General features: G+C 50.9%; 1 protein-coding gene across 6 annotated transcripts in view; it reads left to right on the top strand.

Annotated features, from left to right (window-relative positions):
* The window catches only part of POU2F2 (POU class 2 homeobox 2), a 105,515-nt gene that overhangs the window by 48,093 nt on the left and 39,239 nt on the right, over positions 1–18,183 (top strand). For 2 of the 6 annotated variants that reach the window (XM_051836492.2, XM_051836489.2), the window contains one exon: positions 10,887–11,068. The exons of the other annotated variants lie outside the window; for them this stretch is intronic. The gene's annotated coding sequence lies outside the window, so the exon portion shown is untranslated. The remainder of the gene's footprint in view (positions 1–10,886; positions 11,069–18,183) is intronic. 6 annotated transcript variants of the gene reach the window in all.

Raw genomic sequence — 18,183 nt, 5'->3', positions numbered from 1 at the left:
CCCGACCTCTCCCCCTCCCTCCTCCCATCTGGGTCCCCAGGGGCTCAGAGCCCCTTGACGGACAGTTCTGACCATCAGCTAAATGGCTCGGGGAGTGAGCAGGGGGCCAGGTAGGGGGGGGAAGGGTGGAAGTCCTGACCAAGGCCTGAGCCCACTGGTGGAGGGGTGCCCCTGGGACAGGAGGAGGCCCTTAGGAGGGGGTGGCAGGAAGAGATAGGGATCCATGGCAGGGGACAGACTTGGGGGGAGCCTGGCTGAAGTGGGGGATATAGAGGGAAAGTAAGGCTCATTCCAGAGCCAACAGCCCTGGAAGCCCTGTGGGTAGGGGCTCAGCCTGGGCAGGTGCCCCCACCCAGCCTGCGGCATTGGGAGTGTGGTGAGTTTTTTAAAAAAAATTAAAAGAAAAAAAAAAAAAAACAGGAGCAGGAGAAGCTGGGGGAAAAATATATAAGAAAAAATATAATAAGAACTAAGCGGTGGCTTCAGGAGAGAGAAAGGGCAGGAGGCGGGGAGGGGGGCGCAGGGGGGAGGGCGGCTCAGGCCCTGGTCGCTGCAGAGGCCGGGCCGCCGGCCTCTGCGCTGAGCCCTCCGCGTCCCCCCTGCCGGCCCCCTCCAGCCCCGATCGATCCAGTTTCTTGGCAATAAAGCATTTTTATTGTCAGCTGCCCTGAATGCCAAATGTGAGCCTGGTCCTGCTCCCCCCACCAACCTGCTTCCTACCACCCCTCCCCCAGCTCTCCTCCACCCCCTCTCCTGCCATCCCCCCACCACAGAATCAGCATCGTCCATCACCAAGGCCTTCTCCTCTTCCTCCTCATCCATGTCAGCCGCAGTCTCCGAACAGCCTCAGTAATCCACCAGGTCCTCTTTCCCACATCTAGGCCTCTGTCCTCCCCTCTCTAGCCTCAGACCTGTAGGGGAGCAGAAAGAGGGGCTCTGGATGAGTGATTGGGGGGGCATAGTAATGGGCAGGAGGAGGAACAGGGATGGGCAAGCAGGGAGATGATGGCCACAGGTTGAGGGAGGTTTTGGCCAAAGGCAGGATAAGAACAGGTGGGGCGTCTGCGGGCGCCAGAGGAGAGGAGTCATGCCCCTCCCCTGTAGACCCCCTATAGCAGCCCAGCACCTTGGTACCCCAGGGCCTATCCCTGTCCCTTCCATACTGAACTTGTCTCTTTTCTTGGGGAGGCAGCTGGGTAAAAGGGGAAAGAGTCAGGGCTAAGAGTTGGACACTCCTCCCATGTATCAGTCTCAGCTGTGCTCTGAACAGCCACTTCAGGGGCTGGGATAACACCGCACACCCCACAGGACTGCTGGTGTGAGGGGCAGCAGAGAGGGTGTTGGGGAAGCAGTTTGCAGAAGGCCCGGGTAACCCCAGCCTCCCTCCCCTCCCCTCCCCTCCCCTTCCCTTCCCTTCCCTTCGTCTCTTTTTCTGCTTTTCTTGGTCTTTGCCTCTCTTTCTCTGCACCTTTCTGTCTCTGTCCTTCTCTGACTTTACGCCCTCTCTCTTTTATTAATCCTCCCCAGGACTGAAACACCTCTGTCTGCTCCTCTGTTCCTTGGCCTCAGACCTGTCATTCCTCCCCTACATCCCTCCTTTCTCTGCCTCGCTATATGCCTTCCCCTCCATCCTTGTCTGTCCTTGTCCCGTTTCCCTTGTCTTAACCTGCATCTCTTTTGATTTGTCCCCCTCCTGTAGCCATTGAAATAAACAGAGGCCCAGGTCTTTGGAGCATCAGCAGAAAGCACAGAGAGAAGATCTTAAGCTCTTTTCTCTTTTTCTTGGGGCATCAGTGTTGGAGGAGTTAAAATTCATCTACACCTACAGAGAGAGCTGGAAACCTGAGGGGTGGATCCCCTCTCTCTGCCAAATATGTGCTGTGTGGCTTTGCTTCAGTCACTTGCCTGCTCTGGGCCTTGGCTTCCCCTAAAACCTGAGCTGTTCAGTTGGTGCATGTGGCTCTTGCTGTGCCTCAAAGGCCCAGTGTTCTTCAGCCCCCCAAGCAGAGTTAGAGCAGCTCTGGGGGTCCTCACCCTGCAGAAAGTGATCTTCCCTCCACATGGGCACCTCCCACGACTGCCCTCCTGCCCTTTCACCTCCTCCTGCTGGCTGGAGAGTGGGCAGCTTGGGATGCCAAGATTGTTCCTCTTGGTCTGGGCAGACAAGTAACCTGTGTCAAGGCGTGTGGGGCATGGATTGGATACCTTAGGCCCTGCCTCCTTTGTTGGCTCTCCAGGGCAGTGGCTACAGTGTCACTGGTCCCTAGCTCAGCGTCTGCTGCATGGATGGGATTCAAAAGCAATCTGTGGAGTGAGTGAGGAAGAACTCGCAATGAGAAACACTTGTGGGTGTGACACTGGGCGTGGCCTCATTTGGGAGGGCCTGGTAAGAAGGGGCGGAGGGAGGAGCGGAGGGTTTCAGACGTCTCTAGGTTGAATTGAGGGAAAGTTGGCAGATGCAGGGTATTCAGAAGGAGGAGCCTGGGATGACTTTGCATGCTGCTTCCCTTCATCCGACCTGTCAGCCCCACCCCACAACCAGCAAATCCCACGTTGGTGCAGCATCCACATGCCTGAGGCCTCACAGCTGCCTGGTTGGTGAGGGGCAGTGTTAGGTCTCTGTGACTCATGGGAAGGGACCATCTGTACAACAAAGGTTGCGTGTAGACACTTGTACCTACCCATGTGTCCTGGGCTTGCTTATGCCTGAAACAGTTCTTACCTTTCACTGGTTATGAATTTTTATACTACCTTCAGAGAGTAGTTTTGCAGTTAACAAGTTAGATAATTGTTTTCCAGTTAGTAAAGGGCCTTACTAACACAAGAAAGAAAGATCCCTCTGGCCATGTGGGCAGGGCTGTGTCCTGGGATAGAGCCAATGTTGTCGCGATTGGCTGAGTATGGGACTCTGGCTGAGGCAAGGGCCCTGGGGCAGAGGATGGAGAGGTGGGCAGGCGATCAGGGGACGCTTTGCCTGTGGTGACCCCTCTGGGTGCCTGAGGATGGCACCCCTGTGCTTGGAGTCTGTGACGCGCTGAAGCGTCCCACTTTCTGCCTTGGCAGCTGAGCGAAGATCTGGGAGTCCCTTTCTGTCTGGCTCCAGACGCGCCTACTTTGAGAGAAGTGTTTCCCCCACCAGCCTCTTTTCCTTTGCCCGTGCCCTTCCCTTGTGTGGAAGAGTGACAGTCCTAACAGCTGATTGTGGGCTGCTCTGTTTGTGTGGAGCACTCACCCTGTGAGCTCCTGTGACTCCTGATCGCTCTAAGTGGTAGGCGTTATCATTATTCCTGCTTTGCCAGTGGGGACATTGAGGCTCAGAGAAGGCAAATGTCTTGCTCATGGTCACCATCCAGTGAGAGGCAGAGCCAGTACTGCCTTTGGGTCCATTGTCTCTGGTCAGCCTTCTTCATTTATTCAGTGCAGAAATGTAAGTCAGGAGCTCACTAGTGGGGGCTGGCATTTTGGCACAGCAGATTAAGCCACCACTTGCAATGTCGGCATCCGGTATTACAAAGTCTGTTCAAGTCCTGGCTACTTTGCTTCAAGCCAGCTTCCTACAAATGTGCCTGGGAAAGCAGCAGAAGATAACTCAAGTATCTGGGTCCCTACCGCCCACATGGGAGACCTGGACGGAGTTGCTGGATCCTTGCTTCAGCCTGGCCAAGACCTAGCTGATGCAGACATTTGAGGAGTGAACCAGTGAGTAGAATCTGTCAATCAATCTCTGTCATTCTGCCTTTCAAATAAACAAATAAATAAATTTTAAAAAATTTAAGATTTATTTTATTTATTTGAAAGGCAGAGTGAGAGAGTTAGACACACACACACACACAGAGACACAGACACACACACACACACACACACACACAGGGGGAGAGGGAGAGGGAGAGCGAGAGGGAGGAGTGGCAGAGAGGTCTTCCATATGCTGGTTCACTCCCCAAGTGGCCAAATTGGCCGGGGATGGGCCAGACCGAAGCCAGGAGCCAGAAGCTTTTTCTGAGCCTCCCATGTGGGTGCAGGGGCCCAAGCAGTTGGGCTTTCCTCTGCTGCTTTCCCAGGCACATAAGCAGAAAGCCAGATCAGAAGAGGAGCAGCCAGGATTTAATTGGCACCCATATGGGGTGCTGGCATCAAAGGCGGTGGCTTTATCAGCTATACTACAGTGCCAGCCCCTAAATATTTTAAAATAATTATTTATTTTTATTTGAAAGGCAGAGTTACAGAGAAGCAGACAGAGAGAGAGAGAGAGGGAGAGAGAGAGAGAGAGAGAGAGAGAAAGAATCTTCCATCTGCTGGTTCGCGCCCCAAATAGCCACAACAGTCAGAACTGTGCTGTTCTGAAGACAGGAGCCAGATTCTTCTTCCAGGTTTCCCAAGTGTGCAGGGACCCAAGGACTTAGCCCATCTTCTGTTGCTTGCCCAGGCACATCAGCAGGAAGCTGGATTGGAAATGGAGTAGCTAGAACCCGAACTGGCGCCCATGTGGGATGCTGGCACCACAGGCAACGGCTTTACCTGCTATTCCACAACGCTGGCCCCACCTAAATGTTTCCTAAAAACAGCCCATTGCTAGGGAGTTGCTAAGAAAACATGACTGCCTTGGTGTGAGGGATTCTAACCTGGCTCTATCATGGACTCGCTGTGACACTGTGGCAGGTCTCAGCCTTGGTTTCCTCCTCTGGGTTATAACCACCACCTCAGAGAAGTCCGTGAAATAGAAGATGTAAAATGGAAATAAGATTCCCTGTCAAATGGCTGTGCCCTTCCATCTTGCGTTCTCTGAGTCCTGCCATCTTCTAGGTTCTAGCTTTTTCAGGCTTTTAGGTTTGTAGAGCATTTTTCCCAAAGCACTGTCGATATTCTTTCTCTGTTTGGACTGTCACCACTACCTTATAGGGGAGCAATTATTATCTTGATTTTACGGAACGGAAACCGAGGCTTAGAAGACTCGAGTGCTCTGTCCCGATGCTCATCCTGGGAAGCATCCATTCACTTCACACGTTCCATGTGTGTGTCAGGCACTTACCACGTGCTGGGTGTGTGCTGAGCGCTGGGATATGGCAGTGAACAAAGCTAGCACTGCTGACCATGTGGAGTGAACAAACTAGAGGGAGTGTAGATCTTTGGGTGTAAATGTCAGAAAGAGTTGGCGAGACATTTAAGCTGAGCCTTGATGAGTAGGATTTAACTAGGCTAAGAGCAGAGGGGAAGGGATAGGCAAAGGTCCTGGGTTCCATGCAGAGTAAAGGAGGCAGCGTGACTTGGAGCAGGGTAGGTAAAGGAGAGAGTCATGGAGGAAGAGAGAGGCATCAGTAGGGGGCAGATCACACTGGGCTTTGCAGGCTGGGTTAAAGCGGTTCAGGTTTAATTCCCAGATGTGTGGAAAGCCCCTGGAGAGTCTTCAGCCAGGGAGCGAGGCTGGCAGATTACGCTTTAGAAAGACCCTGGGTGCTGGGGAAAGACTGTCCGGGGCAGGCATGAAGCAGGGGAGGCTGCTGCAGTCACTCAAGCCGGAGACGGTGGTGGCCTGGGGTGACGGCGTGGAGGAATCAGAGGGTGCTTCTGGAACTGGTGAGGATATTGAGGCTCCAAGAAGCAGAGAGCAGGGCAAGGCACTGAGCCCATGTGCGCCTGAGCTGCTCCTCCCACCAAGGCAGACGCTACCCTTTCTCTAGGAGGCTGAGACCAGGGTTGCATCCATTATGTGGTTTCTGTGTGAGCCCCAAAGTGCCTGTAGACTTTGGAACTGAGAGTTTGTTGCCGGACCGAGATCCTGCATGGAAGTGAGAGGACCCTGTCTTAGGAAACTCCATGGAGGAGGTGAGCTTGGAGCAAGGTGGTGTTGGGCACTAGTGGATCTGAAGGTGTTGATTTCTGTGACGGCTGGATGTGCTGCGTGAGCTTGGAGGATCTACTAGGGTCCCACAAAGTGGGGGTGGGGAATACTGTTTAGTCTCCCCCCCAGAGTTGAGACTCAAGGCAGGCAACTAATGTGAAAGCTCTTAGTGAATGGCTCATATTGGCAGGAGGCCAAGCAGGGGACAGGGTTAGAAGACGTATGGCTCTCAGATGCGAAGCTCAGGTCCAGGTCCAGTGTTTGCTGCTGACCTGAAGGGAAGATGTGGTCGAGGGTTTGAGGGAGAGCAGGAGAACGGTGATGGCAGCATGGACTTTGGAATCCAACTGCCTGGGCCAGTGCTGGCTCCGTCTGTGTGATCCAGGCAAATGATTAACCTTACTGAGCATCAGTGTCTTCATCTGTAAAACGGGGAGCTTAGCCCAGGCTTGGCCTTTTTCCTTTCCACTCCCAGCTACCTCCTGTGAAACCAGCTGGGTACTCCCTTTGGCTGCCTTTTGCCATTTGTGCAAGGCATTGTTTTCTTTACCGATTAGACGCTGAGTGCCCCCGTGTTTCAGGTTGCTAGGGATGCAGTGGTGAACAGGACAGACACAAGTCAGTGTGATGATTGTTGTGTTCTGATCTGAATGTTGAGTAGGGGCTGTACATTAGCACATTATTTAAAACAACTAAACAGATGATTAATGAAGGAGTGCTCTGTCCTGCCCAGTGATGGGAGAATGCCATGACCAAGGCCAGAGTTGGGCCGAACTGAAGCCAGGCTGATTCGAAGCCAGGAGCCAGGAGCCTCTTCTGGGTCCCCCATGAGGGTACAAGGGCCCAAGAGCTTGGTCCATCTTCCACTGCCTTCCCAGGCCATCAGCAGAGAGCTGGGTCAGAAGAGGGGCAACCGGGACTCGAGCTGGTGCCCATATGGAATGCTGGTGCCACAGGCGGAAGCTTAGCCTACTATGCCACATTGCTGGCCCCAATAAATAAATAAATTAAATAAATAGATCTTAAAAAAACCAGGACAGCCTTGCTTCCTATCCTGCAGCCCTGACACCAAATGCAGGGAAGATATGTATTAAACAAGCACACAGCACAGAAACTTGAATATTAAAAGCAAAAATGCATTCTGGTAAGGGCTGGTGTGGTGAGAAGGGCTATGGGAGGCAGGATGATAAAAAAAACACTCTGTGGAGTGGGTGTTTAAGTGGAATTCTGCAGAAGTGAGGGAACAAACCATGGGAACATCTGGGAAAGACAGCACAAGGCAGGGAGAAGAGCAAGCACAATGGTTGTGAGGCCAGGAGGAACTTGGCTTGGACTGCAGGAACAGAAAGGCAGGAAGCTGGCATGGAGGAAGTGCTTGTGCGGCTGGGAGCAAGCCGGAGGAGAGCAGCTGAAGTGGGCGGAACCGGGACACAAGGCGGGGTTGAGGGGCAGCCATTGAGAATGAGTCTCGGGGCTGCTGGAGCTGTTAGTACCCTGGACAGCAGCCTGGCCGCTAGCAGCGCATGTGGAGATGGGGCGCACCCTGCCGAGGAGGGACTTCTGTGAAGTCTGTTTCTGGGTGTGAAATGGAGTAAGGGAGGCGGTGAGCACGACTGACCCCTGACCAAAGGAAGTGTATGGTCACTAGACCAGACACACATGTGATTTTCTCCATTTTTTATAAGATTTGTTTATTTGAAAGAGTTACACAGAGAGAGGAAGAGAAGGAGGGAGAGAGAGAGGGAGGGAGTGAGGGAGAGGGAGAGGGAGAAGGAGAGGGAGAGGAGAGATCTTCCACCTGCTGGTTCACTCCCCAGATAGCCACAATGGCCAGGGCTGGGCCAGGCAGAAACCAGGACCCTGGAGTTTCTTCTGAGTCTCCCACATGAGTGCAGGGATCCAAGTATTTAGGCCATCTTCTGCTGCTTCCCAGATACATGAGCAGGGAGCTGGATCTGAAGTGGAGCAGCCAGGTCTTGAACTGGCGCCCATATGGGATGCCAGTGTCACAGGCAGAGGCTTAACCTGCTATGCCACAATGCCAGCCCTGTTTTGTCCAGATTTTAAATTAAGTGAGTAATATTTTATTTGAGAGGGAAAGAGACAGACAGATCTTCCCATATGCTGGTTTACTCCCCAAATGTCTGCAATGATAGGGCTCACACCTAGGTGGTAGGGGTCCAATCACTTCTGCTGTCACCTGCTACCTCCCAAGGTATGCATTAGCTGGAAGGTGGAATCGGGAGCCAGAGTCAGGTATCAGACCCAGGCACTCTGATATGGGATGACGGTGCCCTAAGCAGTGTCTTTTATATATGAATAAAGATGTATTTACTTATTTGGAAGTCAGAGTTGCAGGAAGAACAAATGAAAGATCTTCCATCTGCTGGTTCATTTCCCAAAAGGCCACAACAGTAGAGGCTGGGCAGACTGAAGTCAGTAGCCTCATCTGGGTCTCCCATGTGGGTGGAAGGGAGCTGCATCAGGAGTGGAGCAGTTGGGACATGAACTGGTGCCCAGATGGGATGCTGGTATTGCAGGTAGCAGCTTTACCCACTACTCCACAGTGTCGGCCCCTCCAGCAGGGTGTTAACCACTGTGTCAAACACCTGACCCAAATGTACAATTTTGTCTATTTTTAATCTGTGTGTTTTAAAATTTATTTTTTTAAAAAAGATTTATTTGTATATTTTGAAAGTCAGAGTTACAGGGGCTGATGCCATGGCGTAGCAGGTTAAAGCCCCAGGATGCAGTGCTGGCATCCCATATGGGCACTGGTTCTAGTCTTGGCTGCTCTACTTCCAAACCAGCTCTCTGCTAATGTGCCTGGGAAGGCAGCAGAAGATGGCTCAAGTCCTTGGGCCCCTGAAACCATGTGGAATACTTAGAAGGAGCTCCTGGCTCCTGGCTTTGGATTGGCTCAGCTCTGGCTGTTGCAGCCATTTGGGGAGTGAATCATTGGATAGAAGACCTCTCTCTTTCAAATAAATTAAATTAAATCTTAAAAAAAAAAAGAGTTACAGAGGGAGACACCCCAAGTGGCATTTTAACCACTATGCCAAATACTCACCCCAAATATATAGTTTATTTATTTATTCATCTGAGTTTTTAAAAATTTATTTTATTTTTTTTAAAGATTTATTTATTTTTTAAAAGATTTTATTTATTTACTTGAGAGGTAGAGTTACAGACAGTAAGAGGGAGAGACAGAGAGAAAGTTCTTCCATCTGTTGGTTCACTCCCTAAATGGCTGCAATGGCCACAGCTGAGCTGGTCCGAAGCCAGCAGCCAGGAGCTTCTTCTGGGTCTCCCACCTGGTTGCAGGGACTCAAGCATTGGGCCATCCTCCACTGCTTTCCCAAGTGAACTAGCAGAGAGCTGAATTGGAAGAGGAGCAGCTGGGACTCGAACAGGCGCCCATATGGGATGCCGGTGCCACAGGTGAAGGATCAACCTATTGCGCCACAGCGCTGGCCCCCTAAAGCTTGATTTATTTATTTTGAAAGTCAGAGTTACAGAGAGAGGGAGGAAGAAGGAGAGAGAGAGAGAGAGAGAGAGAGAGAGAGAGAGATTGAGAGAGAGAAAGAGAGAGAGAGAGAGAGAGAGAGAGAGAGAGAGAGAGAGAGATCTTCTATCTGTTGGTTTACTCCTCAGACGCCTGCAGTGGCCAGCACTAGGCCAGGCTGAAGCCAGCAGCCTGGAGCTTTGTCCTGGTCTCCCATGTGGGTGACAGGGACTCGAGCACTTGAGCCGTCCTTTGCTGCTTTCCCAGGCCATTAGAAGGGAGCTGTTCGAGTGGAGCAGCTGGGACTTGAACCAGTGCCCTAGGAGAGAGATGGCAGCATCACAGGCAGCAGCTTGCCCATTGTGCCACAATGCCGGCCGCCACAAACGTAGAGTTGACTGAGCCTTGATGGAGTAAATGTATGTGATCAGCACTCTGGTGGAGCCCCGCCCTGTGTGTCCCCCCTGAATGTGTGCCGTCTCCTTGCTGGAGGGAATCTCAAGCCTCACTTTGGAGACAATCATTTCTCTTCTTTTCTACCTGTGTATCATTTAATATGTTCTTATTTTGATTTAAAAACAATATAATCTCATAAAAACCAAAATCATTTCAGAAAAGGTTGAAATTCCTTTTGCGTCCCCTCTGCTCTCCCAATCCTGGTTCCCTCAATAGTTAGTAGTTAATTACCTTCCAGAACCCTTTGTCTGCCTTTGCTCAATGCCTGTGTACTAATAAAAAATGTACAGTGCTTTTGTATGTGTTTTACACTGGCATTAGATTGTACAGACCATTCTGTTACTTTCTTTTTCACTCAGCAGTGTAATAGAGAACTCCATGCCTATATCCATAGGTGTCTCCTCTTTCACAACTACCCATTATTTCTGAGTACAGATGCACTGTTTTGTTTTGTTTTAGTTATTTTATTTATTTGAAAGTCAGAGTTACAGAGAAGGAGAGAAATCTTTCATCTGCTGGTTCACTCCCCAGATTGCCATAACAGCCAGACCAGATCCAGGAGCCAGGTTCTTCCTTTGGGTCTTTCACAGGAGGTCCAAGCACTTGGGCCATCTTTAGCTGTTTTCCCAGGCATATTAGCCTGAAGAGATTCCTTCCTTCAAAAAGTCCTTCCCTCAAGCATTTACTCTGTGCCTGGCACAGTTAGTGTGTCAGGAATACCACAGTGAACAGAACAGGAAAAGACCTCTTCAGGGGGGCTTCCATTTTAGAGGGGGATACACATAGCAAAACAACTAGAGAGTGAATGAATTCCAGAGTGCTAGGCAAAAACTAGGCCAGGTCATAGGGTAGAATGTGACTATAAGAGGATTTTTTTAAATTAATTAATTAATTTATTTGAAAGGCAGAGTTACAGAGAGGCTGAGAAAGAGAGAGAGGGAGAGGTCTTCCATCTGCTGGTTCACTCCCCAAATGGCCTCAATGGCTGGAGCTGGGCCAATCTGAAGCCAAGAGCCTGGAGCTTCTTCTGGGTCTTCCATGTGGGTGCAGGGGCCCAAGAACTTGGGCCATCTTCTACTGCTTTCCTAGGCTATTAGCAGAGAGCTGGAGCAGAAGTGGAGCATCTGGGACTCAAACTGGCACCCATATGGGATTCTGGCACTACAGGCAGCAGCTTTATCCACTACACCACAGTGCCAGCCCCTACAGGAGGATCTTTCTGAAGAGGTTGCCTTTGAGCTGAGTCTCCAAGGATGAGAAGAATGGAAGAGGTGAGGGACTGCATTCGAGGGAATCGGCAAGGTCAGAGGCCCCAGGTGGGGACAAAATTGGCTTCCTCTAGCGTAATTGGAGCATGGTGCTTGTGTGGGGAGAGAGGAGCCTGCAGGTCCTGGAGTCACGGCTAGGGGATCTGGTTTGTCCTGGGCACATCAGGGGGTCACTGAAAGGCTCCGGACCCAGGATAAGGGCCTTCGCATTTCAGCCTTTGGACAGCTCCCTGCACTGAGGAGACAGAGGTGCCCATTGTGCCTGCAGAGGTGGTGGTGCTGGGTGTGTGGGGAGTCACAGATGGAGCAGAGGCATTGTGGGTTGGAGAAAGCCTGGGTGCAGCAGGGGGTGGCTGGGGGCTTCTCTAAGGGCAGAGTCTCGTCAGAGGAGGGCCCAGGCCCAGGTACCTGCCCCAACTGCTTATTTGGAGTCCATTGTGAGTATATGAGGATGGATACCAATGACCATTTCTTGGGGGACCTACAGTCTGGGAGAGACATGCACAGGCCAAGACAAGGTGCACTCAGCTCAACACAGCAGTTAGGCATAGGCTTTGGGAACATCAAGACTTGGTCTGCCCTGGCCTAGCTGTGTGGTTGTGGGCCTTAGTTCCTTGTCTTTAAAATGGAGATATTTCCAGCTCCCTGCTAGTGTGCCTGGAAAGCAGTGGAGGATGGCCCAAGTGCTTGGACCCCTGCACCCATGTGGGAGACTCAGAAGGAGCTCCCAGCTCCTGGCTTCAGCCTGGCCCTGCACTGGCTATTGTAGCCATTTGGAGAGTGAACCAATGGATGGAAGATTCTCTGTGTCTCCCTCTCTCTCTCTGTAACACTGACTTTCAAATAAATAAAATAAATCTTTTTTTTTTAAATGGGGATATTATCAGTCCTTACCTCATTAAGTGGTGGTGAGGAGTCCTTGGAACCCTGGGTATATATAGCCAGGTCCTCCGTGGAACAAACCTGCAACACATTCTGTTAGCCTTAGAGATAGTTGACCCATCTGTCCATCTTACTTATTCTTTGAAGCCATGGAATGTTTTGAATTGGAAGAAGTCTTGGACTGTTCCTCCCAACCACCTCCCCCTCATAGGTGGGGAAATTGAGTCCCAGAAGCTAAAGGGAACTGGCCCTGGGTCACCAGATGGCAAGTTTCAGAATACGAATTTGTTTGGTCTTCTAACTTTTGTCTTCTTTAAGCCACTTCACAGTGCTTCTCTTCTTACTAGAGGTGAACTGGAAAGTATGGTAGATTTGGGAAATTGGTGGTGGTGTTGGGGGGAGGTATGATGAGAATGTGTGTCAATGTGAGTTTTTTTAAGATTTGTTTATTTGAAAGTAAGAGTTATAAAATAAGAGAGAGGAAGAGGCAGAGAGAGAGAGAGAGAGAGAGAGAGAGAGATTTTTCATCCACTGGTTCACTTCCCAGATGGCCACATTGGCCAGGACTGGGCCAGGCCAAAGCTAGGAGTCAGGAGCTTCTTCCCAGTCTCCCATGTGGGTGGCAGGAGCCCAAACACTTGGGCCATACTCCGCTACTTTCCCAGGCCATTTAGTAGGAAGTGGAACAGCCAGAACATGAACCAGTGCCCATATGTGATGCCAGCACTGCAGGCAGTGGCTTTACCTGCTATGCCACAGTGCTGGCCCCAATGTGAGTTTTTAAAATTTATTTTTGGGGCTAGTACTGTGACATAGCTGGTTAAGCAGCTGCCTGCTGTGCTAGCTTTCCATATGAGTGCCAGTTCAAGTCATAGCTTCTCTACTCTGATCCAGCTCTCTGCTAATGCACCTGGAGTGGAATATGGTTAAATGCTTGGGTCCCTGCCACCCACATGGGATGCCTGGATGGAGTTCCAGACTCCTACTTCGGCCTCTCCTTTTTGACTCTCTGGGAAGTGAACAAGCAGATGCAAGCTCTGTTACTCCCTTTCAAATGAAATTTAGTTTTATTTATTTGAAAGGCAGAGAGATAGACAAAGATCTCCCTTCCACTAATTCACTCTTCAAATACCCACAAAAGCCAGGGCTGAGGCAGGCCAAAGCCAGGAATCCAGAAATGCATGAGTGTCCCATGTGGGTGACAGGGACCCAACTGCTTGGTCCATCACATGCTTCCTCTCAGGGAATGCATTAGCAGGCAGCTGGAATTTGGAGTAGAGCTGCAACTAGAACCCAGGCCTTTGATGTGGAATGTGGGTGTCCCAAATGGCATCTTAACCACTGCGCCAAGCACCTACCCCTCCATGTGAATTTTTAAAGCACCTGCTGGCTTTCTAGTGCATGTGCCTTTCTGCTCCCCTGATGTCTCTTCCTGGTCCCCCTGGTCCCCGGCACTGACCCAAGCATCTTCTCCCGATCCATTCCCCTTCCCACTGTCAGTGAAGACCTCGGCATCCACCCAGCCACCCTGGCCCTGTCTCCTCTCCCAGTAGATTCAAGCTGGAACTTGTACCTTTATCTTTGTCCCCAGGGTCCCAGCTACCCTGCTGCCTGGACCCTGGCTCCAGCCTCCCCACCAGCCATCCTGTCCCTAGATTCTGATTCACTCCAGCAGCCTGTCCCAACCCGAGTCCCAGGTGGATCTTCCTTACACCGAATCTCCCTGCTCAGGAGCCTTCTGCCTACCACACGGAGTCTGTCCTCAAGGCACCTGTCTCACCCTGGACTGATCTTTCTCATCCGACCTTGAGCTTGCCCCCCTCCCCTATCCTCTTATGTCCATGTGCTTGGGACTCACTCTGACCCCTCCATCTCTCCCACAACCCATACTCAGCCAGGCACCAGATCTCGTTCTGTCTACTTTCCTCCCTGACTGCCACCACCCTGGTCCTGCCACTGTCAACTCTCATGTGGACATTGTATCAGTGTCCTCACAACTAACTCCTCACCTCTGACCCTCCAGTGTAGCCCCCCACAGCAGCCACATCCAGCTGTAGAAATGTTCACAGGTCCTGTCACTCTCCTGCTTAAAACTCTTGATAGCATCCTGCTGTACTCAAAGTCCAAAAAAAATTTTAACAGATTTATTTGTTTGCTTATTTGAAAGTCAGAGTTAACAGAGAAAGAGGCAGAAACAGAGAAGGATCATCCATCTGCTGGTTCATTCCCCAGATGACTGCAATGGCCAGGACTGAGCCAGGCCAAAGCCAGGAGCCAGGAACTTAACCAGGTCTCCCACTGAGGTGGCAGGGGCCCAAATACTTGGGCCATGGCTTTTTCTGGGCCATGAGCAGAGAGCTGGATGAGAAGTGGAGAAGCCAGGACACAAACCGGCACCCATTTGGGATGCTGGTGTCATAGGCGGTGGCTTTACCTGCTATGCCACGATGCTGGCCCCAAGTCCAAAGCTCTTACCATGGCTTCAGGGCCCTTCGTGGCCTGGTCCTACCACCTTTCCCCTCCTCATCTTCTAAACCCCTTCAGGAACTGCTGTGTCGCTTGCTGCCTTGGGGCTACCACACTGTTCTCACTGCCTGTAGTGCTCTTTCCCACACTTTGCCTCATGAGTGTTCTGAATTGCAATGCAAATGCCCCCCTCAGAAGAGTTTTCTTTAAAAATATATTTTATTTAATTATTTGAGAGGTAGAGTTACAGAGAGAGGGAGAGACAGAGAAAAAGGTCTTCCAGCCACTGGTTCATTCCCCAGATGGCTGGTTTCCTCCCCAAATGGCTCTGCAATCAGAGCTGAGCCAATCTGAAGCCAGGAGCCAGGAGCCTCTTCCGAGTCCCCCACGTGGGTGCAGGCCCCAGGCACTCGGACCATCCTACACTGCTCTTCTAGGCCATAGCAGAGAGCTAGATTGGAAGAGCAGCAGCTGGGACCCAAACTGACATCCATATGGGATGCCCGTGCTGTAGGCAGAGGCTTAGCCTACTACATCATGGTGCTGGACCCCTCAGAAGTTTTCTACAATAGGACACCCTCCTTCCTAGATCAGGTATCCTCCTCTGTCTGTTTGTTTGTTGTAAAATGTATTTATTTGAGGGGCCGGTGCAGTGGCACAGTGGGTTAAAGCCCTGGCTGCAGCACTGGCATCCTATATGGATGCTGGTTCGAGTCCTGGCTGCTCCACTTCCGATCCAGCTCTCTGCTATGGCCTGGGAAAGCAGTAGAAGACGGCCCAAGTTCTTGGGCCCCTGCACCTGCATGGGAGACCTGGAAAAACTCCTGGGCTTCGGATCAGCGCAGCTCCAGCTGTTGGGGTCATTTAGGGAGTGAACTAGAGGATGGAAGACCTCTCTCTCTCTCTCTCTCTCTCTGTGTGTGTAACTCTGTCTTTCAAATAAATAAAATAAATCTTTAAAATATGTATTTATTTGAGAGGAAGGAGGGGGAGACTCCCCCAATACCAACCGCTGGTTCACTTCCCAAATGTTACTTATGGCTGGGCCAGGAGCCAGGAACTCAATTCAGGTCTCCAGTTTGGGTGACAGGAACCCAGTTACTTGAGCCATCAACCTGCTGCCTCCCAGGATCTTCATCAGTAGGAAACTGGAGTGAGGAGCTGGAACTGGGTAGCAAATCCAAGTAATTTGATGTGGGACACAGGGTTTTAACCCTTGAGCTAAATGCCTACCCCTCCTCGACCTTTTCTTGAAAGCACTTTCCCAAATTTGGGATTATATATTTATGTAACAGCTTTTAAAAATGACTTTTCAGGGGCCGTCACTGTGGCACAGCAGGTTAAGTTGCTGCCTGCGGCACTGGCACCCCCATATGGGTGCCAGTTTGTGTCCTGGCTGCTCCATTTCTTTCTCTCTCTCTCTCTCTCTCTCTCTCTCTCTCTCTTTCTTTCTTTCTTTCTTTCTTTTAGATTTTGTTTGTGTTTGACAGGTAGAGTTACAGACAGTGAGAGAGAGAGAGAGAGAGAGAGAGAAAGGTCTTCCCTCCGTTGGTTCACTCCCCAAATGGCCAGCACGGCCGGAGCTACGCCTATCCGAAGTCAGGAGCCAGGAGCTTCTTTCCTGGTCTCCTATGCGGGTGCAGGGGCCCAAACACCTGGGCCATCCTCCACTGCCCTCCCGGGCCACAGCAGACAGCTGGACTGGAAGAGGAGCAACCGGGACTAGAACTCGGCACCCATATGGGATGCCAGCACCACAGGCAGAAGATTAACCTAGTGCGCCATCGTGCCGGCCCCTGGCTGCTCCATTTCTGGTCTAGCTCCCTTCTAATGCAGCTGGGAAAAGTAGCAGAGGATGACCCAAATACTTGGGCCCCTGCACCCACACAGGAGACCCAGATGAAGCTCTTGGCTCCTGGCTTTGGACTAACCCAATACTGGTCATTATGGCCATTTGGGGAGTGAACTAGTGGATGGAAAATCTCTCCCTATCTATAACTCCGACTTTCAAATACTTAAAGAAATCTTTTTTAAAAATTATTTTTCCCTAAAAGACTATAAGTCTGTGAGGAGAGTAAACACATTTCTGTTGGGCCCAGTGTTGTGGTATAGCAGGTTGAGCTGCTACCTGCGATGCTGGTATCCCATATGGGTGCCAGTTCAAGTCCTGGCTGCTTTACTCCCAATCCAGCTCCCTGCTAATGGCCTGGAAAAAGCAGCTGAGGATGGCCCAAGTGCTTGGGGTCTTGCCACCCATATGGAAGACCTAGATGAAGCTCCTGGCTCCTGGCTTTGGCCTGCCCCAGCCCTGGCCATTGTGGCCATTTGGGGAGTGAACCATTAGATAGAAGGTCTCTCCCTTATTTCAAATAAATAAATACACCTATTTAAAAAACCCAAAACTTGGGTTAGTGTTTTTTTTTTTTAAGATTCATTTATTTATTTGAAAGTCAGAGAGAGAGGGAGAGAGAGAGAGAGAAAAGAGAGATTGTCCAGCCACTGGTTCACTCCTTGATGGCTACAACAGCTAGGGTGGGCCAGGCAAAAGCCAGGAGCCTTGAACTCCATCCAGGTCTCCCATATGAGTGGCAGCGGCACAAGCACTTGGGACATCCTCTGTTACTTTCCTAGGTACATTAGCAAGGAGCTGTATTGGAAGAGGAGCAGCCAGGACTTGAACCTGCATTCTGATACTGGGATGCCAGCATTGCAGGTAGCAGCTTAGCCCACTGTATCGTAACATCAGCCCCTAGCTTTTAGCTGCTGTGTTCTCTGAGCTTATCAATTCACTGGCATATAATGGCCTGGACTGCACACTGAGAGGTAGATGACCAAGGAATTCTTGTCTGCTTGCAATTTTCCTCTCCAACTATGAGTTCCTTGAGGGCAGTTTCTAGACCTCAGCTCCCAGCACAGGGCCTGGCATTGAGGGACACTGTAGGCAGTGTGGGAGAGAAATGGGGAAGGGTTGGCAGGCCTGCAGCCAGGAGCTGATGGGGTCAGGAGTCCAGTGCCATGGAACTTGGGCTGTGGGCTCCGGAGCATTCTGGTGTCTCTGGGTAGGCAAGGAGTAGCCATTCCTGCTGTCTACTGGATGACAAGGACCACTGCAAAACTCTAAGGAGGCCCGTGGAGAAGCAGAGAGGGAGCAAGCTGCAGGAGGACAAGCCTGGATGGACTGGAATCTTGTCTCCACTCTCACTTGCTGTGCGACTTGGAGCAGGTGACTTCACCTTTTGGAGCCCCAGTTCATCAGTAAAATGGGGACCATAACAGACCTTACCTCCTCTCACGCAGAGTTACAGATAACGTATCGGCAGGGGCAGGCTTTGTGCAGCAGGTTACGCTGCCACTTGGATGCTGGTGTCTCACATCAGAGTGCTTGTTTGAGTCCCAGCTGCTCCACTTCTGATCCAGCTTCCTGCTAATGTGCCTGGGAAGGCAGCAGATGATGGCTCAAGTACTTGGGCCCTTGCCATCCATATGGGAGACTGGGGTGGAATTATGGGCTCCTGGCTTTGGTCTGGCACAGACCTAGCTGTTGCAGCCATTTAGGGAGTGAATTAATGGATGGAAGATCTCTCTCTCTCTCTCTCTCCTCTCTCTCTTTCTCTGTGTCTCCCTGTTACTCTGCCTTTGAAATAAATAAATGCATCTTAAAAAGAAATATGTATACTTTTCAAATAAAATAAATAAATATTTAAAAATTATTATTGCCTCAAAGGGCAGAGAATAGATAGTGATGCTGATGCAGATGTTGGTGAAGAAGG

The sequence above is a fragment of the Oryctolagus cuniculus genome, chromosome 18 (genome assembly GCF_964237555.1).
Source record: "Oryctolagus cuniculus chromosome 18, mOryCun1.1, whole genome shotgun sequence".
NCBI classification, from domain to species: Eukaryota; Metazoa; Chordata; class Mammalia; order Lagomorpha; family Leporidae; genus Oryctolagus; species Oryctolagus cuniculus.
Note: the sequence above shows the minus strand (reverse complement) of the source record. Positions and strands in the feature narration are given on the sequence as shown.